The sequence below is a fragment of the Myotis daubentonii genome, chromosome X, assembly GCF_963259705.1.
Source record: "Myotis daubentonii chromosome X, mMyoDau2.1, whole genome shotgun sequence".
Taxonomy (NCBI): domain Eukaryota; kingdom Metazoa; phylum Chordata; class Mammalia; order Chiroptera; family Vespertilionidae; genus Myotis; species Myotis daubentonii.
This window is the reverse complement of record NC_081861.1, coordinates 42,508,212-42,535,215: the sequence shown is the minus strand read 5'-3', so window position 1 is coordinate 42,535,215 and position 27,004 is coordinate 42,508,212.

The following is a 27,004-nucleotide window of genomic DNA, read 5'->3' as shown; positions in this document are numbered from 1 at the left end:
ACCTCCATTTCCAATTGGAATCTCATCCCTTTAATTTCCTACTTTTACAAAAAAAATTAAATATATTCCTATTCAAATAGCACAACACAGAGAGATAATTATCATTTTATCAATTCAGTGCAATACTGTTTAACCACACTTGGTATCTATATATATAAAAGCCTAATATGCAAAATGTCCCCTTGGGAGTTCGATCAGCAGTCATGTTGTGCGCTGACCACCAGGGGGTGGCACAGAATGAAGGAAGGACCTGGCTGGCAGCTGGCAGCCGTTAGGGACCCTACCCATGCAGGAATTTCATGCGCTGGGCCTCTAGTTATAAATAAAATCATAATCATTACACTTGAGAATCTATATATATAAAAGCCTAAGCAACTGAATGACTAAATGACCGAACGACTTGTTGCTATGATGCGCACTGACCACCAGGGGGCAGACATTCAATGAAGGAACTGCCTCCTGGTGGTCAATGCACTCCCACAGACAACCTCCAATAGCCCCTCCCCCTTGTTGGCCGGCCAACCTTCTGTGGCCTCTGCCCCTGGCCAGCACCCCCTGGCCGGCTGGCCCGATGGCCCCAATCAGGGTGGCCAACATCCTGTGGCCTCTCCCCCTGCCGACCAACCTCCTGCAGCCCCTTCCCTCTCCAGCCAACTTCCCGTGGCCCCGATCGGCCTTGATCACTAGCCAGGTTGAGGGACCCCACCCATGCACGAGTTCATGCACCAGGGCCCTAGTATTAAATACAACTGAGCAAAATAAAATTGTTTCTTGGTTTAACCCAATTCAAGTTTATTATTCAAAAATTACATTTTTTACTTACTATGTCATTAAGCCATTTTTTAAAATATATGTTTTTATTGATTTCAGAGTGGAAGGGATAAGGAGAGTTAGAAACATCAATGATGACAGAAAATCATTGATCAGCTGTCTCCTGCATCATTGAGTATCAAGTCCACAACCTGGACACATGCCCTGATCAGGAATGAACCGTGACCTCCTAGTTCATAGATCAATGCCCAACCACTGAGCCACCACACTTGGACTTAAACCGTTTTTGATGGTTTTATTGTTTTGACACGGTGGTTGGATACTACTAGGTATAAAGAAACATTTGTTCTACACAGCCTGGTTGAATCACTTGGTGAAAACATCAGGAGTCTTAGGACTGAAGGATTTATCTTCATGGAACTACAGGTTTCAAGGTTCTACTAGCTAACAACTTCATTTGTCACAGTAATTTATTTTGTGTTGTAGAAGAGTGTCTAGCCTGCAGATCACTGAATAACTCAATTGTTGCAGATATCTTTTGAGACTTGTTCTATGAAAAGACTAAGTCATTTTCTCTGGATCCTTTCTTCTGCATTTGTTAAATAAACTGATAATCACAGAATTTAAATAGAATTTCTGAAAACCAAAGGCTGGATTTGCCATGATAATGGAGTGACAGCTGAGAAATGTAATCATGACTATGATTAAATAGTATAATCTAAAAGGAATACAAAACTATTGAATGGAAGACATGGAGAAAGGATTTGACATCCTGTTGATAATGTTACAATTATTGTACGAATTACTATAGGTTTCTTTATTGAGTTGAATATCGTCCTCTCCAAACTTCATGTTCACTTGGAACTTGTGTGGAAGTAGGGTCTTTGTAGATGTAATCAAGTTAATATAAGGTCATACTGGAGTGTGGTGGCCCCTAATCCAATGAGTGGTTCCCTTATAATAAGAAGGAAATTTGGGCACAAACCCACCCAGAGGGAATATGGCCATGTGATGATGGAGGCAGAGATTTGAACTATGCTGCCTATAAGCCAAAGAATGCCAAAGATTGTCACAATCACCAGAAGTTAGAAGAAGCAAGGAAGTATTCATCTCTAGAGACTTCAGAGGGAGCATGTCCATGTTGACACCTTTATTTCAGACTTTTAACTGAGTATATAAATTTCTGTTCTTTTATGCCACCTGGTTTATGCTACTTTGTTATGGCAGCCCTAAGGAAAATAATAGTTATGTTCCTTGAATTCTGAATGCAATGTAATCCTATCTAATAATAGACAAACATGGTAATTGACCATACCTTCACTACACCTCCCATTGGCTAATCAGTGTGATATGCAAATTAACCGCCAACAAAGATGGTGGCTAATTTGCATACTGCAGGCAAGGCGGGACAGTGCAAGCCGCCAGTGTGCCACCATCCAGGGAAGGCACGCCCCCGCCTTGTCGCCCAAGACCTGACCAGTGGGTCCAAGGGGGGCAAGGAAGCCCTGCCCCAGAAGCCCCCAGGAGCCGGCCCCGCCTTGCAGCCTTTGAACCCGATCAGCGGGTCCCAGGCGGCAAGGCAGCCCTGCTTTCCTTAGGGCTGCCAGAAGCCCCAGAAGCCACCTGATATGGCAGTAACTCTATCAGTGAGCACTCTGAAGGTCAGTGGCATAAATGCACCAATTAAAAGACAGATTATGAGGGTGAATCAAAAACAAAACAAACTTTAAATATAAAGATACATATAGATTATAAGTAAATGAATCAAGCTGCAGCCTGTTTTGCTCAGTGGATAGAGCATTAGTCCATGGACTGAAGGGTCCCAGGGTCGATTCCAGTCAAGGGCATGTACCTCAGTTGCTGGCTTGATCCCCAGTCCCTATCAAAGCATGTGCAGGAGGCAACCAATCAATGTGTCTCTCCCTTTCCCTTCACTCTTTCTAAAATTCAATGGAAAAATATCCTTGGATAAAGATTAACAAAAACAAAGTAAATGGATTAAGTAACATTAAAGAGATTATAAGAAAAATATATTCCAAATTTTGTTAGTTGTATAATGGTTATGTTTAAATTATTAACACCTAAGAAATTGGGTGAAGGGTACATATAATATGCTGTAGTATTTCATAGGTTTTTTTTTTACATGTATGAGATTATTTCAAATTAAAATATTAAAAAATTAAAAATGAATAAAATATTAATTGAAATGTATCTGCATTACATGAAAAATCTCCTAATTGCTTCTAGCATAATTTATTAAATTGTGCTAAAATTTACAAGGGTTCAATTAAAAAATATCTTAATTCTAAATGATATAATAGAAAATATATAATAGTGCAGTTATAAGCATTTATCTGAAAATAAAAATTTAAAGAAGTGAATTTAAAGAAGGGATTAGCCAAAGAAATATATATACACAACCCATGGACACAGACAACAGTGTGGTGATGGCCAGAGAGAAGTGGGGGGCAAGAGCTGGGTAGAGGGGGCAAAAGAGGGGAAATAGGGACATCCTATATAATAATAATAAAAGGCTAATATGCACATTGACTGAATGGCAGAATGACTGGTTGCTATGATGCACACTGGCCACCAGGGGGAATATGCTCAATGCAGGAGCTGCCCCCTGGTGGTCAGTTCACTTCCATATGGGGAGTGCCACTTAGCCAGAAGCTGGCTCATGGCTGGCCAGCGCACTGGTGGTGGCAGGAGCCTCTCCCACCTCCGTGGCAGCACTAAGAATGTCCAACTAATGGTTTACACCCGATCCCTTGGGGGCCTAAGCCTTTAGTTGGACATCCCCCGAGGGCTTCCTGGCTGCCAGAAGGATGTCTGACTGGAAGCTTAGGCCTGATCCCCTGGGGAGTGGGCCTAAGTTGACAGGTGGACATCCCCCAAGGGGTCCTGGACTGTGAATGGGCACAGGCCGGCCTGAGGGACACCCCCCCGAGTGCACAAATTTTTGTGCACTGGGCCTCTAGTTACATATAATACTAGAGGCCTGGTGCACGAATTCATGCACAGGTGGGATCCCTGGGCCTGGGCAGCTATCAGGGCCAATTAGAGCTGATCGGAGCTGATCAGGACTGGCTGGCTGGAGGGAGAGACTGTGGGAGGTTGCTGGTCATGGGAGATTGGCTGTGGTAGTGCACTGACCACCAGGGGGCAGCTCCTGTGTTGTGTGTCTGCCCCCTAGTGGTCAGTGCGTCATCATACTGACCAGTCGACTGGTTGTAATGGTCACTTAGGCTTTTATATATATAGATAGGCTAGAAGATTAAGTTACCTTTGTAAAATTGAGTTCCTGCAAAGATAATTTCTTTAAAAATATGATCCTAATACTGATGAATGAAGGTCATAAATGAAAAAGAAATGACTGTGATCCTTGGGATGCTGCATTAAAGAGGTGACATGACCATATAGGAGAGAGAAGCACAGACCAATCAGAAAATTCTGGGAGACTAATATCCCACCTTACCTGAGGCCTTAAACAAATGCTAGGGACATAAATAAAGTTTTTAAAGCCAGGATGTCCAACTATCCAAGTTTTCCCAGGACTGAGAATTTTTCCAGGACATGAGACTTTCAGTGTTAAAACTGGGTCAGTCACAAGCAAACCAGGATTAAATTCTCCTACTTGAGACAAATTAGGTAAAGTTTATACATGACAAGGTAAATCACAATTATTCACCTCTTATGTGATTCCTATATTCTCTGTCAATGAGAATTGTTTTCACATAGAAAATGAGAAGAAGGTTTGAATTTGAGTTAAGACAGTGATTTTCAACCAGTGTACCATGGTACACGGGTGTGCCCCTATAATTTTTAAAGCATGCAATGCCTGACTATTTAGTCAGGGGAACTGATCTCTTTTCTCTTGGATTGTCAAATAAAAAAGTGACAACACAAGAAAGCCCACTGCATGGGAAAACATATTTGCTGATGTTATCTCTGATAAGGGTTTAATCTTCAAAATTTATAGAGGACTCATACAACTTAACAAAGGGGAGATACACAATCTCATAAAAAATGGGCAAAGGACATAAATAGACACTTTGTGAAAGAGGATATACAGAAGGCCAAGAGACATATGAAAACATGCTCAAAGTCACTAATAATCTGAGAGATGCAAATTAAAACGACAATGAGCTACCATCTCACATCTGTCAGAATGACTATCATCAACAAATCAATAAACAACCAGTGCTGGCAAGGATGTAGAGAAAAAGGAACCCTTGTGCACTGCTGGTGGGAATGCAGACTGGTACTGCCACTGTGAAAAACAGTATGGAGTTTCCTCAAAAAATTAAAAATAGAACTTTCATTTGACCCAGAAACCCACTTCTAAGAATATATCCCAAGAAAACAGAAACACCAATCAGAAAGGTTTTATGCACCCTTATGTTCATAGCAGCACAATTTACAATAGCTAAGATTTGGAAGCAGACTAAGTGCCCATCAGCAGATGAGTGGATTAGAATACCGTGGTACATTTACACAATGGAATATTGCACTGCTGTAAAAAAGAAGGAATTCTCAGCATTTGAAACAGCATGGATGGACCTGGAAAGCATTATGCTAAGTGAAATAAGCCAGTCAGAGAAAGATAAAAATCACAGGATCTCACTCAATTGTGGAATATAATGAACAACATAAACTGATGAACAAAAATAGAACCAGAGACATAGAAACATAGAACAGACTATCCATCTATGAGGGAAAGCCAGGGGTCAGAGGAGCAGGGGTTGACAGGACTGACCGGCAGATCCTGAACAATGGATGAATGATTACTCTGACACATGTTTCTGTGAAAGAGAAGCTAAGGGGCTAGTTGACATAAGGAGTCAAAAAAGCCTCTATTGCCTTCCCTATTAGCCTTTTATTGTTACAACAGATTGAACTAAAATTAACCTCAAGAATCTAGAGTCTAGATACAATCAGTAGGGTAAGTATCCTTGAGAAAGCACATGCTTCTACAAGGCCGGGTCTTTAAAGACTAAATATAGAGTTTGTAACAAACCACCCAGGTGATCGGATTTGTTTGGAAAAGTCAAGGTAGGGGCTGCAGCCTTAGGCAAGGTCCTCCCAGAGGCCCCTGACTTTTTGAAGAATCCTCCTTACAGACATTCCAACCAAGTCCCATGCTTCTCCACATCTCCCCCTTTTTTGTTTTGCTGGTTGCAGAAGACAGAGGTAGGCAGAAAACTTTCTGCTTTGGAAGGTGGGGTCCGCAAAGTGTGATTACTGCTCCAGTTCCGATTTTGTAGACTATAAGAAAAACAAAGAGAATTACAATGACAGTCATGGTTCTAGTTAAGAAGACAGGGTGCTTACAAGCATTATATCTTGCCTTCTAGCAAGGTGTAGGCAGTGGTCAGCAAACTGCGGCTATTTGGCCCCTTGAGTGTGGCTCTTCCACCAAATACCACGTGCGGGCGCGCATGTACAGTGCATGTACAGATTGAAACTTCGTGGCCCATGCGCAGAAGTCAGTATTTTGTGGAAGAGCCACACTCAAGGGGCCAAAGAGCTGCATGTGGCTCGTGAGCCGGAGTTTGCCGACCACTGGAGGGGATAGGATATAAAGGAGAAGAGGGCCCCTAGGGTGAGGAATGTAGCTACGTGCAGGCCTCGGTTTTGTAGATATCAGCTATTGTCAAGTGACGAGATGATGTTGATAAGATGATGGTTTGACTCCTGGTGGGTCGGTTTGACCATGCTTATGGGTTCTGCTTGCTGGATTTCCAGATGAGTCACCTCCCTAATTACTTTGCACAGGCCTTGCAAAGAAAACTTTAAGAAAAATGTAACACCCTATTCACATAAGTATATGTGTTCTAAGATTTAAAATAATATGATTACTTTTCAGATTAATGCAGGTGCTTTATCTATCAGATTTATTATTCAGTATACTTATAATTTCTTTCAAGATTTCTCCTTATAAACCTTTTATGACCTTTATAAACATTCTTATAACTTTTACAATTATTCTTAAGTATTCTTACTCTAATTTTCTTTCTTTCTGTTATATTCCTTTCTTTATATCCCTTCTTACAATTTTACTTTCTCAACTCTAGTTCTTCTTTACTTGTACAGATCCTCTGTAACTTATACATACCTTTACAATTTATACATACCTTCTGCAATTTATATATACTTTCTATTATATAAAAACTATAAATTCCTTCTAATTAGTTATGATTAAAGGTTAGTTCTACACAGGTTCCTCTATTCCTAGCTTTAGAGTAGTTGGAGTGGTGAGAATTATGTCTCAAGGTCTATTTCTCCTTCAGTTGGCTGATTGTCCTTTCTTTGCTCATCTCTGCCTGACCGCCTACTGTATCCCCCTCAATAATCTTGGCTCTTAATTCTTTTAGGGAAAGGACACTGGATTTCTTCTGTAACTGCTTCATGCTGAGACGGGTTGAAGGTTTCTCTCAGAGCCAAGAGATCCTTGCTCTATGTCAGAGGGACGATGAGGCCTGGACACAGAAGAAATATGTTTTGGTGGTAATGGTACCTAGAGGTGGTATTCCCTAGGTGTAAGTAGGGCTTGTAATCTGGTGGAGACAAACTGTGTTATAAAATTTAGTATCATTGTGAAAAAGTTAGAATAGTTTCTAATAATTACCTGTTGAAATAATTTTCTCCCTGAAATCGCCCTCATTTTTATTTATTTTTTTAAATATATTTTATTGATTTTTTACAAAGAGGAAGGGAGAGGGACAGAGAGTCAGAAACATCGATGAGAGAGAAACATCGATCAGCTGCCTCCTGCACACCCCCCACTGGTGATGTGCCCGCAACCAAGGTACATGCCCTTGACCGGAATCGAACCTGGGACCTTTCAGTTTTCAGGCCGACACTCTATCCACTGAGCCAAACCGGTTAGAGCAACCCCCTCATTTTTATTAAAGACTGATTTACTTACTGTATTAACTTTAGTTATAATTTGTCCTGATTGTTTGCATAAACTACAAGAATAATAGTCGATTACATAGGCTATTAAAAAATATGCTTTGCTGGAATTTCATGAGAAAGTTTATTCCTAGGGCAAAGAAGCCAAGCCACACAGTTGCCATCAGGCTTTACCTGTAATACCTAGAGCAGTGGTTGGCAAACTCATTAGTCAACAGAGCCAAATATCAACAGTGCAACGATTGAAATTTCTTTTGAGAGCCAAATGTTTTAAACTTAAACTATATAGGTAGGTACATTATTATTAACTTAATTAGGGTACTCCTAAGGCTTAGGAAGAGCCACACTCAAGGGGCCAAAGAGCCGCATGTGGCTCATGAGCCACAGTTTGGTGATTACTGACCTAGAGTATTGGGTTGCATTCCTCAAGTTGAGGTCCCTACAGGTGTCTTGAGGTTTCTTTCATGCCATCTCTCAGGAAAGCAAACTTCATTCCTTACGTAGAAAGACTGCCATGAACCATGTGACCAAGCAAGATACCAGGCTATTTATCTTAGGGGCTTATTGGCTTTAAAGTCAAACTTCATTCCTTAGAGCTTTCTAGTGACATCCAGAGTCATGGCATGTCTCTCTTTCAGACATGACATTTCAGTAAAGTTTTGGTTAATAAAAGTACAATTGGAAACTGACTTATGTTCTTTCATAAAGAAATCAGATTCTTTTTGGATTCATGCAAACACATTATCATGAGAACAATAATTACTAAAACTATAATTATTTTTGGTTCATTTAGTCCTATAATTAAATTCTTTTTCTCCTGATTTTTCTTGCCAGTATTTCTATAAATCTAGATACTCTACAGAGTAATATAAATGACATGGGATCTTGTCATTGTAAAATACAATATTCCACAATATTATAACTTATAACAACTAGTTATAAATGAAAGCATAATAGAATATATTTAATATGTATATAATAATAGAATATAATTATAATTTCCTTATTTGATAGAGCTTCCCATAAACCTTCAGTATAAAATTTCCTTCATAAGGAGAGAAAGCTAATCTTAAAATTCAAACCCTGGGAAGGTAGTCAAATATATTATTGTTATTATTAAATAATATTAAATCTATTCATTTAAAGTAATCAACTTCCTGGTTAACATAATATAATTATTTTAATATGTATAAAACCTTTGCTTCCTAGGCAAATAAAGGAAAAACCTTTTTTTCCTTATTTTCAGAAATAGGCTTATTTTTCTAATGGAAAACAAACTCATATTCTTATGAAACATAACAGAGATAGTGAATTCCTTAGCTGAGAAACAATTCCCTCAAACTTGCAAATCCCAAGCGCGCTCCAATGACTTTCTGCGCAGTTACTTTCATTTTCCTACTTTTCATTTTTGAGGGTTCCATTGCGTTCAGTTGCATTCCTGGCTCCTCACACAGGGGCACCACTTTGCCAGGGCTGACCGGCAGAACCTGAATGATGGATGAATGATTACTCTGACCCACGTTTCTGTGAAAGAGAAGCTAAGGGGCTAGTTGTCATAAGGAGCCAAAAAAGCCTCTATTGCCTGCCTCATTAGCCTTTTATTGTTACAACAGCTTGAACTAAAATTAATCTCTAGATACAATCAGTAGGGTAAGTATCCTTGAGAAAGCACATCCTTCTATAAGGTCAGGTCTTTAAAGACTAAACATAGAGATTGTAACAACATACGCAGGGGATTGGACTTGTTTGGAAAAGTCAAAGTAGGGGCTGCCACCTTCAGCAAGGTCCCTACCAGAGAACCCTAACCTTTTGGAGAATCCTCCTTACAAACATTCCAACCAAGTCCTGTGTTTCCCCACAGGGGTGTAAGAGATCAACCAAAGGACTTGTATGCATGCATATGAACATAACCAATGGACACAGACAGTAGGGGGGGTGAGGGCATGTGCTGGGGGGTGGGAGTGGCCGGGGAGAGGTCAATGGGGGGGGGGAAGGAGACTAATGTAATACTTTAAACAATAAATAATTTAAATTTAAAAAAGCTGAAAACACCCAACACAATAGCTGTCCAGTGTGAATGAATCAAAATTATACCTATTTTTTGTCAGATTGGCAAATAATAAAATACATTTTTGATGTGCCACAGAATTTTAGTAATTAGTTTGTGTGCCATGAGATGAAAAAGGTTGAAATTCGCTGACTAAAGTATAGTTTCTTTTTTACATTTTAGTTTCTAGAATTTCTCCTTTTGCCTTAATCTTTCATGTTCTTACTGAAAAACTTTGGATGTTATTGTGAGCCCTGAGCCCTTTTCATAAGTGGCTGCTTTCCTTTCCAGGGTGTCCCAAGAGTCCCCTCTGGGTTTGGGGTCTGCCTCCAGTAGCAAGATATTCACAGAATCTTTGGGAAAATCCTCCATGCCTCTGCAGTATAATAACAGTGTCTTGGCATATTAGTGTGCATGGCAGTGAGCAATGCCCAAGAAGCTTCCATGGGGCTTTGCACTTATCAAAGAAGTCGTATACCTCTTAAGTGTTCTTCGGAGATATTTAGGACATTTATATTTGTCAATTAATTCATTAGCAACATCATGCCAGAGATTGGACCCATGATGTCCTATCAGGTCAGCATGCAAAGAGTGATAATATTGTGTGAAGTGGTGACACAGAGACCATAGGCAGGCCTCTGTTGTATTTTCCCTCTGGTGGTACCATTTCTTTCTGGTGGTTTCTGGTTGCAAGGTTATTTTACTCTTCCAAATTAGAAAACATAGTCTGTACATAAGCCACTGACTCAGTATTGCAGGTGGAAGTCTCTTGTCCTCCTAACCTACAGGAATCTTTCCCTATTGCCTTTAGCCCAGAGGAGGGGTGGGCAAACTTTTTGACTCGAGGGCCACAATGGGTTCTTAAACTGGACCGGAGGGCCGGAACAAAAGCATGGATGGAGTGTTTGTGTGAACTAATATAAATTCAAAGTAAACATCATTACATAAAAGGGTACGGTCTTTTTTTAAATTTAGTTTTATTCATTTCTGTAGTAGTGCTCAGGAAGTATGTCTCAGCGCTGTGGCTGTTGCAATGGTGTGAGCACACTCCACCATGACATGCTTCCTCGGCACACCAGGAAGTAGCAACACCCGCCTGAACTAACTCCTAGAGACACGTGCATAGTACCCCAGCCTTTCAGCCATTGGTCTCCTATAGCAACGTGTCTCCCTCTGATTGGTCGCCTATAGCAACGTGTCTCCCTCTGATTGGTCCCCTCATGCTATATATACCCCTGTAGTTCCTCAATTAAACGGATCTGCGTCAATGAACCTGGTCCCCGGGGTCGTGCATGCAGACGCCCTAGTGCGTTGGGGCCCCATCGTCCTCACCCCCGAGGGATCCCCTGCTTCACATTTCAAACGGGCCGGATCCGGCCCGCAGGCCGTAGTTTGCCCACGGCTGGCCCAGAGCCTCTCTTTGGGTCGTGACAATAGCCTTGCTATCCAATCTATTCTCCTTAGCTCGCCCTGGCCAGGACACTCATGCACATTACTAGTCAACTAAGACCTTTATAATTAGTGATTTAATTGTCTTGTTAGACCAGATGGGCCTGATCACACTGCTCTAAGGAGATTATTGTATTGTTATGGCAGCTGTGACCATTTGGGTAGGATACCTCAGGCCACACACAACAGAGGCAATATGCACAAGAGCACAGCATTAGGACAGACCCCAAGCAAGTGGTGCTCCTTTCCCAGATGGTGTTACCCAATTGAGTTAGGTGTATTTTAAACTTGCATGTAAATAGCATTCCCCTAGGGCAGTGGTCGCCAAACTCATTAGTCAACAGAGCCTAATATCAACAGTACAATGACTGAAATTTCTTTTGAGAGCCAAATGTTTTAAACTTAAACTATATAGGTAGGTACATTGTTATTAACTTAATTAGGGTATTCCTAAGCTGGCCTTTGCTAAAAACGTCCTCAATCTGATTGAGGTATGTTCGCTGAGGTGGACCCCTTCCAACTCTCCCATCCACACTCGTCTTGTGTACTTGTTTCAGATAGATGAGTGTGGATGGGAGAGTTGGAAGGGGTCCACCTCAGCGAACATACTTCAAAACAATGTACCTCCCCCGCGCTGCATATCCTGCGGCCCGCCTGTGCCGGGTCTCCTGTCGCCCCACCGACTGACACCCCCTACTTCTAACGCCACTTCGTCAAAATAGACTCGCCCAGGCCGAAAACCGACTTCTGCGCATGCGCCACGAAGTTTCAATCGCATTGTATGTGTGCACCCGCACGTGGTATTTTGTGGAAGAGCCACACTCAAGGGGCCAAAGAGCCACATGTGGCTCGCGAGCCACGGTTTGCCTACCACTGCCCTAGGGTGATTGCAAGGGCAGTCATGCAGTCCTGCCCACTATGGCAATAATTTTGTGCTGTTCTTCATCTATCAATAACCAATGTTTTGGCTGGTTTTTATTATGATTGCTGATGCCCTCAGCAATAACCATCAGGAAATTTGAAAAAAATAAAGGTTTATTACTTAAAGAACCTGGAAACCACACAGCACACCTGAGGCTACACAACAAGGTAACGGGGAGAGATAACATGAGCAGGGGACATGCTTGGACCTGGGGGTTTTCTTTTATTGGGGTAGAAGGTGGGGAACTAGGGTTTCATGTGCTCACTATTCATTGGTGAATTTAAAATTTAAGAGCAGAAATTGAAAGCATGGGAAGAGAAAAAAACAAGTGGCCTAAGTGGTCAGTTATTGAAATCAACCAAGATCTCTAAAACAAATAAGCCTCAGTGCGGGGAGGTGGTCTAGTTCTATGGCTGGCAATGTCTTTATTCGAGATAGCAATCTTTTTAGTGGATGCCTCCCAGTTGAAGCTTAAGTCAATCATTTGTGTTACAAAAAAGAAAACAATGGTCAGGGTGTACACTATAAGAGCTCAATTATTTGCTGTTTCTATCCTTTCAAATACAGCCAATTTCTCCCTCCTTTAGGTCTCTGGTCTCAACCTTCACTGTAGTCTTTGGTATGGGAACACACTTAGAGATGAAATATGGCTCCAACAGTATAGGCACCTAGGAAATTTTAGACTCTCTGTTTAACCTTCTAAACTGTTTAACTCTCTGTAGTGTCAGGTTTGGCTGACTACCCAGAAAGCCAGAATACCACCCAGGAAGGAGGTTAATGAACATATGGGGTGTGAATAACTGCCTGATGTTATCTGTTAACTTAGAAATGTATTGTTTTTTTCTGATGGTCTACATGACTACCCACCAAATGGTTTTATTACTAACCCCCTATAAAAAAGAGACCCTGTCCTGGGAGGGTGTGGATTTCTTCCCAGCCAGCCACCACTGGTAATAAACACCTGCTTTGTCCATGTATGTAATTTTATCCTATTAAAGATCTTATGAATTTGAATAAGGCTACCTGTCAGTTCTTCAGAATTGATCCTGAATTTAGACTTTTGGGGCTTTCTCCCAACACTTTGAATCTGAGTCTATTCCTTCTGTTGAAACCTACTTAAAACTCAACCTACTTCTGTATCCTGGAAATTTGTTAAGAGTAGATTTCAGGTGTTCTCACCATACACATACAAATGTACCTATAGGAAGGGATGGATATTTTAATTAGCTTGACTATAGTGATCATTTCACTGTCTATAGCAAAACTTCATATAAGCCTAACCAATGGACACAGGCACCAGGGGGGTGAGGGCATGAGTGGGGGGTAGGGGGAACAATGGGGGGATAAGGACACATATGTAATACCTTAATCAATAAAGGGAAAAAAATCATGTTGTACACATTAACCAAATATAATTTTTACTAAAAAAGTAAAGTCGCTTCCTTTAAGAGGTTTTTCCTTTTTTAAAAATATATTTTATTGATTTTTTACAGAGAGGAAGGGAGAGAGACAAAGAGTCAGAAACATCGATGAGAGAGAAACATCGATCAGCTGCCTCCTGCACACCTCATACTGGGGATGTGCCTGCAACCAAGGTACATGCCCTTAACTGGAATCAAACCTGGGACCTTTCAGTCCGCAGGCCGACGCTCTATCCACTGAGCCAAACCAGTTAGGGCTAAGAGGTTGTTCTTGATCAAGCTCACTGTACTCTAATCATTTATTTCATAACTCTAAGTTTTTGTATATCACACTCAATAAGTATATTAATTGTAACTGCTATGTTTAAAATTGTGATTGTGGGTTTTATTCACAATCCATGTGATGTTCACCAGTTTCAAGATTATGTATCCGATAGGAATTAAGGTTTGAGTTGCCAAAGGTAGGATGATTTTCTCTGATTATTTGTTTTACCTTTTACTTGCTCTTTATTACTTTCTCCCAAGAGAATAGGTAGGATGTGTAATCTTTCTCAGGGGGTAGCAAGATTAGGGGCCCAGTGTTATGTCCTGTGCACTATGTTGTTGATGACTTGCGAGTTCTCTGGCCTGATTTTTTGAACTATTTAGGATTTTCTTAAGCAAGACTGCTTTGCCACACAGGGAGGGTCCTAGGAACCCCTCACATGACTTACATTTCAGTCTTCAGGGTCAAATGAATGATGTATCTAGGGCATTGACAAATATTGCTTAACTTAACTGCCCTAAAGGCTACCATACCTATCTACTTTTATTTTAGCATCTTCACATTGAAGCCTTAATCTCTTATGTATGCAATTAAAATGTTTTTATGAACATGTTTAATAGATGTAAGTGTTTTTGTTTTACCCTCATTATAAATTGGGTGGTGGAAAATTATAAATAAGTCAGAAGCATCTCAACATTTAAGAGATAATAGTGAGCCTGACATTGATCGTGAGCCAAATTCTAGAATGATTTATTATAAGCATAGTTCATGAGCCACTAGATGCAATCACTAAGGTCTAATTTGCTCTTACTGAAAATGATATCAGGGAAATTCACGATATAAGTGAACTTGAACTTCGTCAATGATATTCGAGCTGATATTTGATAGACATGGAATGAGATAAATGTGAAAAAACTGGAGAAATATGTCTAGTTTTAGTAGAATTCAGGAAATTATTAGCTGCTTGAATGGCCACAGCCAAAGGGATTGATTAATAGACTTCTATTCTGAAGAGGAATCTTTTCTCAGCCTGATTCTTCCAACTATCTATTAAAGGCTTGCATGTTGCATGAAAGGCATACTTATAAAATATGTGTGTATGAAGTAATTGGAAAGAATAGTAAATAAATTAAATAACAGAATCAAGATATGATGTTGTATGATCTGAATATACTAGAGTGATGGTCAAATCTAACAAGATATAATTTAACATGGATAAATACCAGGTTATATATTAATATCCAGAAAACCAACTGTATACATATCCATTTGGAAAAATACAGCAGCTGCTATGAATAAGGAATTTAAATATTTCCACTCATTAGTATCTGTCAGTACTGCTATGGAAGCTAGTCTGTTCGTATGATATATCAACAGAAATTCAGTATTTGGATGAAGGAGGCCCATATCACATAGTCTTTTGTGTTTTACAGACCACATCTGGAATATTGTGTTACATTTTGGGCCCTACCTTGTAGGTGAATCTTTCCTTCTCATTTTATACCATAACGACAAAAGTTACAATTCCACCTGTAAAATTAATGATTTCCAAATCTATACCTCTAGCCAGAACCTTTCTCTGGTTCTCACATGTACATTTTTCTATTTTCAACTGCTCACTAGACTTCTTTAATTGGATGTGCTGTTAGCATCTCAAATTCAAGACATCAAATATTAAAGTCATTGTTTCCATCCCACAGTAGTGCTCACACAATAAAACCTGTTCTTCCATGAGTATTTTTAAGTCTCTGATCATGGCACCCATCTGCTTTAACCATATTCTGAAGCCTGGGAATCATCCTTGATTCATTTTACCTCACTCCATACACCCAATGTTAGTCACAATTTCCTATCATTTCTACTATTGCATGTTTCTTTAGTCCCTCTACTTTCTCCATCTCTACTTGTCACTAGAACTTTGAAGATTCTGCTCAGGCATCACATGCTAAGCTGTTTGTGAACCCCTATCCCCACCCCCCCGCCATCACCTGTCTCTTTCAGGTATATTTAGATACTCCTCACTCCATATCTTTAAAGTATCCTATTTATAATTTTGTTATAACACTTGTCACAGAAGTTTATAAATGTTTGCCATTTCCTCCCATTAGACTAAATGTCCTGAGGAGCAGGGAATTTTATAGTGTTCATTATGGTGCCATTTTACCTAGTATGGGCCTGACACATAGAAGGTATAAAAATAACTATTTGATAGTGCATGAGATGGCTTGAAACCATGTTTTCTAAAAGACAGTTGAAGGAACTGAAAATATTTATCTAAGGAAAAAAAGAATCTCAAGAGTGGCCTACTGTCTTCAGATATTTGAAGGGTTGACATATAAAAGAAGGATTTAATTGTTTTCAGTGGGCACGAAGATTAGGATGAATAGAGGAAAGTGTCAAGGAAAGTGAATTGGCTTAATTTGATAAATGGTTTACTAAATGATCAATGCAAACATCAAATGAGCTGTCATTTAGGTTGTGACAGTTTCCTGCTACTGAAAGTGTCCAGTTATAAGACAGATGACTGCTTGTGGAAGGCATTGAAGATAGCATTTACCTATAAAGTATGTGGCTAAAATTGATTATCTTAAAGTTTTTATTTAACCTGGAGGTTTTTATCATCATGTTTTAAAATTCCATGTATTATCAGTTGAGCACATGCTTCTAAATCAGCAAATCATAGTCATAGGATCTTGGTCTCTGAAAAATACAAAAATATAATTAGATTTGTCATATTTAGCAAATAAAAAGACAGGATTTGAATTTCAGATGATAAAGAGTAATGTTTTAATATATGTTGAAATCATGTAATATTTGGGATGTACTTATACTAAGAAATTATTATTTATCCAAAATTAAAATGTAACTGGTTATCCTAAATTTATATGGCAACACTATCTGTAATGCCATGTACAAAATATTCAACTGCTAATATCATTTATGATTATATAGGAGGTGAATTTTTAATGTTTATTTTTCACACGGGAACTATCATAATTCTGTTTCTGTGTAAATAAATGGGTTCCATTTTCAGCTCATATTCTAAGAGAAAGTGACTTTCCTCATTAAAAGTAGTTTACAATGCACTACCATTACCACAGTGACAGAAGAACATTGAGCCTGGAGAGACTGAAGACACTGCATGTGACTTAGAGACATACAACTACATCATCATGCAACTTTAAGAAGCATGTTGTTGAGCATATGTAGAGGTAAAGCTGCCCTTAGAAATAAGTACACTTATAAAACCTCAATACTAAGCATTTTTAGTGTGCGCAAGTTTGTACACAAAAGCAAAAATGGGTAATGTGTAAAGCCTTGAAGAAAGAGATGGAGAGCCCAGTGCACACCAGATGCCGTGAGACAACTCATACATAAAGGGTTAATCACCTTAATATATAATGAGCATCCCCAAATGAATAAGAAAAAGTAAGCTAGTAGAAAAATAGGCAAAGGATATTTACAGAATGCAGAAAAATAAGTACATATGGCCTTTGTATTTAATTTAATTATATTTATTCATAAGTGATATGCTAATTAAAGTCATGTTGCAATGCCATTTACAATTTTTCAAATGAAACAAATCTAAAGGATAGTGAGGCTATGGTATAAGGGAAATAGATACTCTCACATGTTGCAGATAGGAATACAAAATGGCACATTCTGTATGTAGTTCAATCTAGTGAAATCTCTCAATATTCAAATGTGTTCACTTCTATGAAATTAATCTACAAATATACTTTCACAAGGAGCAAAATAAAATATGCATTGATCTCTCTCTCTTTATATATATATATATATATATATATATATATATATATATATATATATATATATATATATAAAAGTCTAAGTGACCATCAGACCATCCAACCAGTAGCTATGATGTGCAATGACCACCAGGGGCAGATGCTCCAACCAGTAGCTATGATGCGCACTGACCACCATAGGGCAGACCCTCAATGCAGGAGCTGCCAAGCTGCAATGACTTGGAAGCTGTGGTTCTTGGGTGATGCACCTGGAACCAGAGAGAGGGAGCCTGATTTCGGGGTACATCACCCGAGAACCACCTCTTACAATCTGTGACCCCTCAGAGGATGTTGGAGAGCCAGTTTCGGCCCGATCCCCGCAGGCCAGGCTGAGTGACCCCACCGGTGCACAAATCCATGCACCAGGCCTCCTCTAGAGTGTATATATATTTACTAATTGCAGCATTGTTTGTAATACCAAAAGCAATGCAAATGTCTGTCCTTAGAGGCTGACTCAGTAAATTATGGTACATCCATAATATGAACTATTATATAGCTGTTTTAAAACAAATGAGAAATCTCTGGATTCACTGATAAAGGTCTCTAACATATATAGTTAAATGAGAAAAAAAAATGTGTTTAGTATTCTGCCATTTTTATAAAAGTGGCAGAGTAATGAGAATAATTGTTGATATTTGTATGATTTTAAAAACCACTAGTCAGGTACACAGGAAATGAAAAAGAACATTTAAATGTGAGGTTGGGAATTGTGCAGAGATTTTTTAAAAAGGCATGACATGGAGACTTTTCACTTTATACTTTTTTGTAATTAATTTTTGCATCACCTAATGGATCATTTTCAAAAATGTTACAGAAATAATCCTGTGACATTATCTTTGGTTGAGTAATAAACATTTCAAATAAAAACTCCTCTTATCACAACCCCATGGACCTACCCATCTAAAAATAGGGATACTATTATGGGTTAGATTGTTGCAGTACCAGTGTCTTTTGTCAACAATGAGAAGAACTTAACTTTTAATTTTACAAGTCTTAATATCCAAAATATGAATGTATTAGTGTGAAGCTTTAAGTTGTTCCTCTATGAATATGCTTGAGTAAAATTGCGGACTTGTTCTAATTCCTTTGCTCTGTGACATAATAATTTCCCCTATTCACCTCATTTCATTGCCCTAATTTCTCAGTAAGCATCATTTTAAAATTTATCTTGTTCTATATCATCTCACCTCACCTCTTCCTGCCCCATCTCCCTGCCTTTAATTTGCACATTCCATCTCTATTTATCACTTTCAGTACGAGTGTGTGTATACACTTGCAAAAATGCACATCTGCATGAAATTGTTTAAACTTATTTTCAGGTTCTCCTGTGAATCATTCTTTGAAGCATCAACCTACTCAAACTTCCATTATCACTTATTTTCACAAATACCTTCCAGTGGAAAAAAATACCTATAAACTTAAACTACTTTAAGAACTTCTTATATATATGAAATGATAATCTGGTGGCTTGGAAAAAGAGTATGTGCTGTGGAAAAGAGGACCATTTTGTCTTTCTTATGGTCTGTGGGAGCAGGGTAGGAGCCACTAAATGTTGATAATCTAAATTGATTCTGCTGCAATTGGCTGAGTTTACAGGTTGGCCTATCAGATAGAGAAAGTGAATATTGAAAGCAATCAAACAGGGGCTTTGGCAGTATTTGTTTGATGGTAGATTGATGTTAGCTCTTTAGTGGGCTTTTACCTGAGCCAAATAGTGTGTTCTTAAATTAGGGACAGTTTTAGCTGTGGAATTCCTGGCATCAGCCTATAGGTAGGGACCATATTTTTTCAGGATAAGTAAAGAGCACAGGGTCTTTTTGAAAATTCCTCTATGTCTTAGCCGGTTTTGCTCAGTGGATAGAGCCTTGGCCTGCAGACTGAAGGGTCCCAGGTTTGATTCTGGCCAAGGGCACATGCCTGGGTTGTGGGTTTGATCCCCAGTAGGGGGCATGCAGGAGGCAGCTGACCAATGATTCTCTCTCATCATTGATGTTTCTATCTCTCTATCCTTCTCCCTTCCTCTCTAAAATCAATAAAAATATATTTTTTTAAAAAAATTTATCTAATATTGACCTAGGTTGGTGCCTCTGTGAAAGGTTATCCTTATTCACCTCACATTTTTTTAATCTGTTGACTCAAGCTAACAAAAAATGGAAAGAAAACCCCTAATGGGGGCTTTTGGCCTATCATTGATTGGCATGGCTCAACATTAGTAGAGGCAGCATTGAATGTAGTGAGAGAAAGGGGTATTGATATGGGCACCTGTGAGTATCCAATCAGGGTTGTTGGAACTGTGGGTATAACTAATGGGTAAAAGCATGGCAAACCAGATCACAGGGCAGGCTAAAGATAGTGTCAGTGTTTCCATCATATGGAGAGGATCCAGTAGATGAAAAAGTGAATAGGATGTATATAGAAGATAGGTAAGTGGGTGCTAGTTATCATCTGGGAGATCTAGGCATAAGGAGAGACTTAGCTGACAAGGGAAAGGCAGAGCATTAGTTCTTCTCACAACTCCACATGTAGCCACTCTGCTGGGTGTGCAGCTTAGGGGACCAAAGGATCAAGCAGTCAGTTGAGTGATCAAGGAAAATATTAATAAGTAATATTTAGCATGTCCTTGTTATGTTAAGATACTCTGTTAAATGCATGAAATGTATCATCTTATTTAATCTTCCCAGTGACCCTATGAGGTACGTATGGTTATTATCCTAATTTTAGTTTTGAAAATTGAAGTTCAAAGAAACTGAGTTACTTGTACAAACTCTCATAGAAAGTCAGTAGTAGTTAGGATATGAACCATGAAATGTGATTCTAGACCCTAAACTCTTCAACTTTAAGCAAAAACTATGGACTCAGTGCTTCGATGACAGTGGTAAGGGGAGGCTGTAATCTGGAGGCAAGCCAGGCACATAGGGTGTCTTTAGACACAAAATCACTGTCATTTCTGGCTGCCATGTAAAAGTGGGAAACAATTTAGGAGTCCCTAACTTGTGACTGGAATTCAGCCAGTTGGTGGCTTACTTCTAAGCCCTACTGACTGTTGCAGTTCAAATTACAGATACAGAGTCTCAGTTAGGAGCTGGGACACACAAGGGCCTAATAGAAGCACTCAGAAAACTCAGCTTTGAAGAACAAAATGAAGCAAGCCTACATTATGGGTTAAAAATCCCTGCTGTCTCAGTCTAGTGCAAGACCTTTTCACACAGGAAGGAGTCTGGAAGTAGTGTCAAGCATGGAGAAAGAGAGCAGTTAGTGTTCTATTTTCTTTTGCTTGGAAGTCTTGTTATTTTGTATTTGTTATTCAGGTTATGCAGTCTTCCTTTTGATTTAGAAAGCCCTGCCTGAGCATGACTAGATCTCTCAGGTTATCATGGTACCCTTCAATAAACAATTCAGCATTTGTTCAATTGGATTCATTTTGAAAGGCTAAACATTCATTCTGAAAGTGAACACTACTCAGAAGCTACCAGCGGGAAGCACAAACCCTTCCATCTCAGTGAAAGCACTCTTCCACAGCAGATTTGTGTCCATCTAGCTTTCACAGAACAGAAACGGTTGCTGAAGGGGGACATTGGATTTCTCTTTTTGTGAACCGCTAACAGTCCCAGACATTTCAGGAAGGATGTTGAATTATGTATTAGAACATTGATTGGCATCAATGTAACTTTGAATCCTCTGTGCCTCCACCTTAAGCATTAGCACTTTTTCATAGATACTGATTGGACTTTCAACAGTGGTAAACAAGCAAGAGGCATGAGTCTGCACATATGCTTTTTCTATGTTTGGATAAGCAATAAATAGAAAAAATATACTCTTTATTGGTTGAGTCATCATGTGCCTTTTTCTAGGTTGAGTGCAGTAGCACAATGGCAGGCTGAAATCAGCAGTTACAAAACTCAGGAGTTTGGTGTTATCATTTGTTCGGCAATCAGTTAATGGATAGACTTTGCACAATAACTTGCTCACTAAGGACATTTGCACTTCTCACAGAACATCAGGTCCTGCAAGATGAGAAACAAAAATAATTCACACAAAATCACTAGAACTAGGGACTTTAAGAATCTTTCTTCCTCAGGAACTTTTCTAAGCTCTTATAGTTTGTCTTGTTTGATAGTTGCCTTGAGAGAGGTGACACTATTGATGGGTAATTTGGTCAGTTATCCAGGAAGAAACTTAGCAGGTCTATCTGGCTCTCCTTTTGCAGAGCTCTTTTGACAGATACAGAAGTCATGCGCATTGTGGAGGTTATCAGTCAGCTGGATACTTTTAGGGGACAGGAAATAAGAAGTAACACTGATGGATGAATCAAGAAAATCCTCAAAGATCACTCACTGCCTGTGAACAGCAAAAAAAAAGTATTGCATACAGTGACCTAAAATTTCTGCACACATAAATCTGAAGGACCTTGTCAATTGTTCTGCAAAAAGAAAAGAGAAAAAAAATATATATAACCCCACTGCTTTATTAAAACTCCAGGTGAAGGTCTTCCTGAAATAATCTTTTCCTTAAAGGTAAATCCCTGATCATATCCCAGTGCCCACCTCCCAGAATAGAGCATTAGAGTCTCTGGTTGGAATTCAGTTGGAGAGAAAGTATAGTGGTGTTATAGTTCTGAGTTTAGGTTCACACAATCTATATTCAAATCCCAGCTCACAATCACTTAGCAGTGGCAGTGCCTTTATCACTGCTTTCCCCTACTCATAGTTCCCATTAACTACTAATTAAGGTCACCCCTATAATCTAAGATAATAGTTTACTTTACCAACAAAACCAAGACAAGTCCCTTTGTTTTCCCTTATAGAAATCCCAGAGTTATATTTTTTACCTTGGTCAAGGTACTTAAGTTTTCATTTTGATAAAAGTGATAAGGACTGACTAACCTATTTTTAAGGTGGTGGAATTGAATTAAGTAATATATGTAAAGAACTTAGATATTCACCACTCAGTAAATGGTAGCTTATTATCACCTTTAAAATTAATAGTACTAATATTTTTAATAAAAAATATACTCTTTATTGGTTGTGCTTAGCTTGACTCAAAGGATTTCCTTTTTCCTGATTTCCTTCTTTTTTTTATTCCAACAATATTTATACCACATAGGGGACATTCATACCTTAAACTGAGTAATTTAGAGCTATTGAATGCCCCTTTCTAAATGCTTTATATTAAGAATCACTACTTGCATAACCACTTCAAATAGAACATTGGAAAATATGAAAATATGAAAAAAGTATGAAGAGGAAAATTAAAAGAGATTAACATATTAATCTAATGATGGTGTGTAGGATAGATTGAAGAGGGTGGTATTATTTTATCTCTTCCAAAGCAGAAAGGTTGGTGAAACTTAGAATATCTTGGAGCATGTCTCTAAGAAATATAGAGCAATAGTTGGTACTTGGGACCCATGTGTACGTAAATAAATTATGTTCTTCCAAAAAGACCACTTGAATTATAACTCTTAGTGGAACACCTCTTTCATGCTGTGTGTTCATAAAACAGATACAAATCACTATACTTGGCAATATATATTGAAATTAAATATGCATATTTGACCCAACAATTGCACTCCTAAGAATATATCTTACAGATATTACACAATTACCCAAAGTTTTGTGCACCAGATATTCACTGAACATTGTTCAATAGTACAGAAATTGGAAACATTTTTAATAGTCATCAAAAAAAGAAGTCATTAAATACAATGGAATAATGTAAAACTGTTAAAAAGAAAACAATTGCTCTTTGGGTACTGATATGGGAAGATTCAGAGCAGTGTGGTTAACATGATCTGATTCACTCGTTCAGTGAACACTTATTGAGCCTGGCATTGTGGTAGGCACTGAAAATCCAACTGTGCTAAAGACAGACAAGATCACTGCCCCATGAAGTTTACATTATAGAAGGAGCAGTATAAGATTCAAAGGATAATAGCACTGTATCAATTTAACTTATAAGAAAATAGAGTTTGTAACAATTAATGACATTGCAGGTTTTAGGAGATATATTAAATATGTAAATGAAATAATCATAAATTGTAATGTGTAATAAAGACCACCAAGAAAAGCATAAAGAAGGGAGTTGATAGAATGAACAATAGAAATCAGAAGGGCTACTTTAGGAAAGGAAGACCTCTCTAGGAGTTCACACTAAAGCTGAAGTCAAATGATTGAGAAAGGGCCAGCCATAAGAATAATTCAAGAAATATAACTCTTTGACTTTTTAAAAACATGGACCAGTATTGTATGTATAGTTACAAATATTATTCATCAACAAGTTACTAAAAAATATAACCCCACCATACTTGTTATTTTATACTCAATATTTATTATTCTATTATGTAATAATGATGCCATTGTCTTTTTGACATGGATAACCTAAGGGCACATCCAATTGTCAGATTCCTTGTGGGCTCAGAATGGGTTGCTCTCTGAGTTTCCAGGGGACTTGAGAAACCTGCTTCTTATTGGTTTTTATATTAGACTAGAGGCCTGGTGCACAAATTCATGCACAGGTGGGGTCCCTTGGCCTGGCTGGTGATCGTGGCTGATTGGGGCCAGCCAGTCAGGGGGAGAGACCGTGGGAGGTTGGCCAGCCTGGTGATCAGTGCGCGTCATAGCAACCAGTCATTCTTGTCATTCTGCCATAACGGTCGCTTAGGCTTTTATTATATAGATTTAGGATACCTGGCAGTACAATCCATCAATAATATATGCTGCTTGATGAAGCTGTATAGCTTCTTATTTTTTGAATACCTGACATGTATTTGGGTTAGGGCAGTGTCTTCAGGGGCTTAATCAAACTTTTTTCTTCTAAATGCCTCTTAACTGCCTAAGGAGACAAAAGTGAATTTAGAAAATAAGTTTCAGTGTTTGTTTGTTTTTACTTTTGCTTTGTTTTTGTTTACCCCAAATGGTGAGATGATGATCAGGGACTTTGGAGAAAGAACTTCTTTAAATGATTGTCTCAGCACTGAAATAAAACCTTGAGGAAGATTTTTCCTGCATTCTCAGTCTGATCCACTTTACAGTTGTTCCTATATGGTTGCTGTCTACAAGACAGGGAGTTAGACTGATTTGCAAGGATTCTATGCATAGTTTGAAAATGTTCTAGTAAATTTTATTACTCGGTTTGGGAAGTAGTACCACTAACTTTCAACTGTCTGTTTGGGTCAGGATGTAACATACTTTTGGGGAAATCAACTGTGATGTAAATGATTCCATTGCTCCTCTGAGTGACTTCAGGTTGCTAAGCAACTCAGTTCTGTGTTCCTGTCCTGCTGAGTCTTCCCAGTCTATTGTTAGATTCAAGTTATTACAGCAGTTCAGTCCATTGCTAGAGCAAGATTATTTATCAGCAGAGAATTGGGGAAGAGTGAGTAAAGAAAACAAAAATGGCAAAAAGTGATAACATTGATGAAATTGGATATATCGAAAAATATTTTTGTGCATAAAGAAAGCCATTGTCTTGAAACATTCTTGCTATTTCTAGACTTTTGGGAACTTTCCCAGTTCAACCTTTAGCCCATCTTAGAAATCATATGTGGGGAATAACATTTCAAAACATCTTTCTCTTATTTAGTTACAAACAAATGTGTGCTGGTAATTGTTTAATAACTGGCTGGAGGGGCAGAATGACAGAGGCTGATTTTAGCATTTGCTGATTTCTATGATTTAAATACTACCACCAAGACTGATTTCAAGTAACTGACATACACTCCTGAATGCAGAATTGGGAAGAGATATACACAATCAGCTTTTGCGACAGATCACTGTTGATTCTACCAAAACATGGTAAGTGTTGGGCCTAAAATTGCCACTGATCTTCAGTTCCAAAAAATCCTTGTCTCAGGTTCTACTTTTAGGGAATCTGGTATAATAAAGCCCTCCAAACACTTTTTGCCTTCATCATTTATAAAATTGTCAAAACTAATATTTATAATATTTATTGAGATCTTACTATAAACCAAACACTATGCTACGTGCTATTTCTTATTTAAATTATTTCATATAATTCTCATAGCCACCTATGGTAGGGGTATTATTAATCATAGTAATTTTATAGATGAGAACAATAAGGCTTAGACAGATGAATTAATTTTTCTAGTGTCACAGTTTTAGATGGTATATCTGTACTTCAAGAATACAGTTTTGTCTGGTTTTAATGCTCCTGTGGTCTATGAAGTGTTCCGGAGACTTATGACCTGCATTTTCTGGGATAGGGCTTCCATTCCTGCCTTTCCTTCATCATTTTGCAGACACAGAATCAGCCTGTGGGCCTGTAAGTTGTCTCATTAGCTGCCTAACTGAGCTTTCCAAGTTTTCCCTTCACACACAATATGTTAGTCCTGCCCACATGCCTTGACCTGCCTGACTGTCCTGGCTCTCTCCATTAGAGAAGGCAAATACAATTAGACTTTTCACCACACAATTGCCATCTGCTCACGAATGCCTTTTTAGCTGTTGTGATCCAAGGACACTTTGAAAACCAACATTTAGCTACCAGGGAGATATTTTAGTACTGTGATGCTCTGTACAAATGCCATGATGCCTGAATATGCAAATTAGGAAGGCAGGAGTCTATCATACCCTCATTAAGTGGCCAAGAGAGACATTTTCTGTTTTATTGTCCAGAAAAAAACAACTGTATATAGAAACTGCTACTCTTTTTAGTTCCCTAACAACCCTTTTGTTTTCTCTCCCCCCTTTGCCCTCCGACCTATTTTAAGCTTATGAAAAACTCTTAATTTTCTGACCAAGAGCTCCGCAATTCATCAAGAATGATCTTATAGCTGGTGCTTTATCAAAGGGTGACTGGTTTGACCTTCAAGCATGAGTGAAAATCATTTAGTTTAAGAACATGTCAATAAGCAATTCACCCAGGCCTTATACATTTAATAACATCTATCAACAATTTTCCTTAAGAATTTTCTGACCTTCCTGTAAGGTGTTCTCCAAAACACATAGGTTCTATTCATCACATTGATCAAGAAGATTGACATCTATCTACTCATTTCACTAATTGACAAATTAGTTCAATAATTAGTAGAAGCAGCAGTGAAGTTTCTAAGTTCACCATTTTGTATTATGTTAAGGACTGTGTTTTAAGTTACTTTTTAAATATCAGAATATTATTTTTGCATGCCTTCCTTTGGCATGCAAAGGAGAAAATAATCTGTTACACAATCTTGATGTTATTTTTTAGTATGAAAGATCAGTAAATAAACAGGTAAGTCAATTATGCAATATTGAATATTTAACATTAATATATACTTTTAATGAGTTAGTCATTAAATTATTTTGTAGTTGTCATAATATGGAAAAATATCATAGGAATTTTACAACTAATAATTCTTAGTTTTAAAAAGATAGTTTGTGAAAATGGATTTTCTTAAGAATCTAG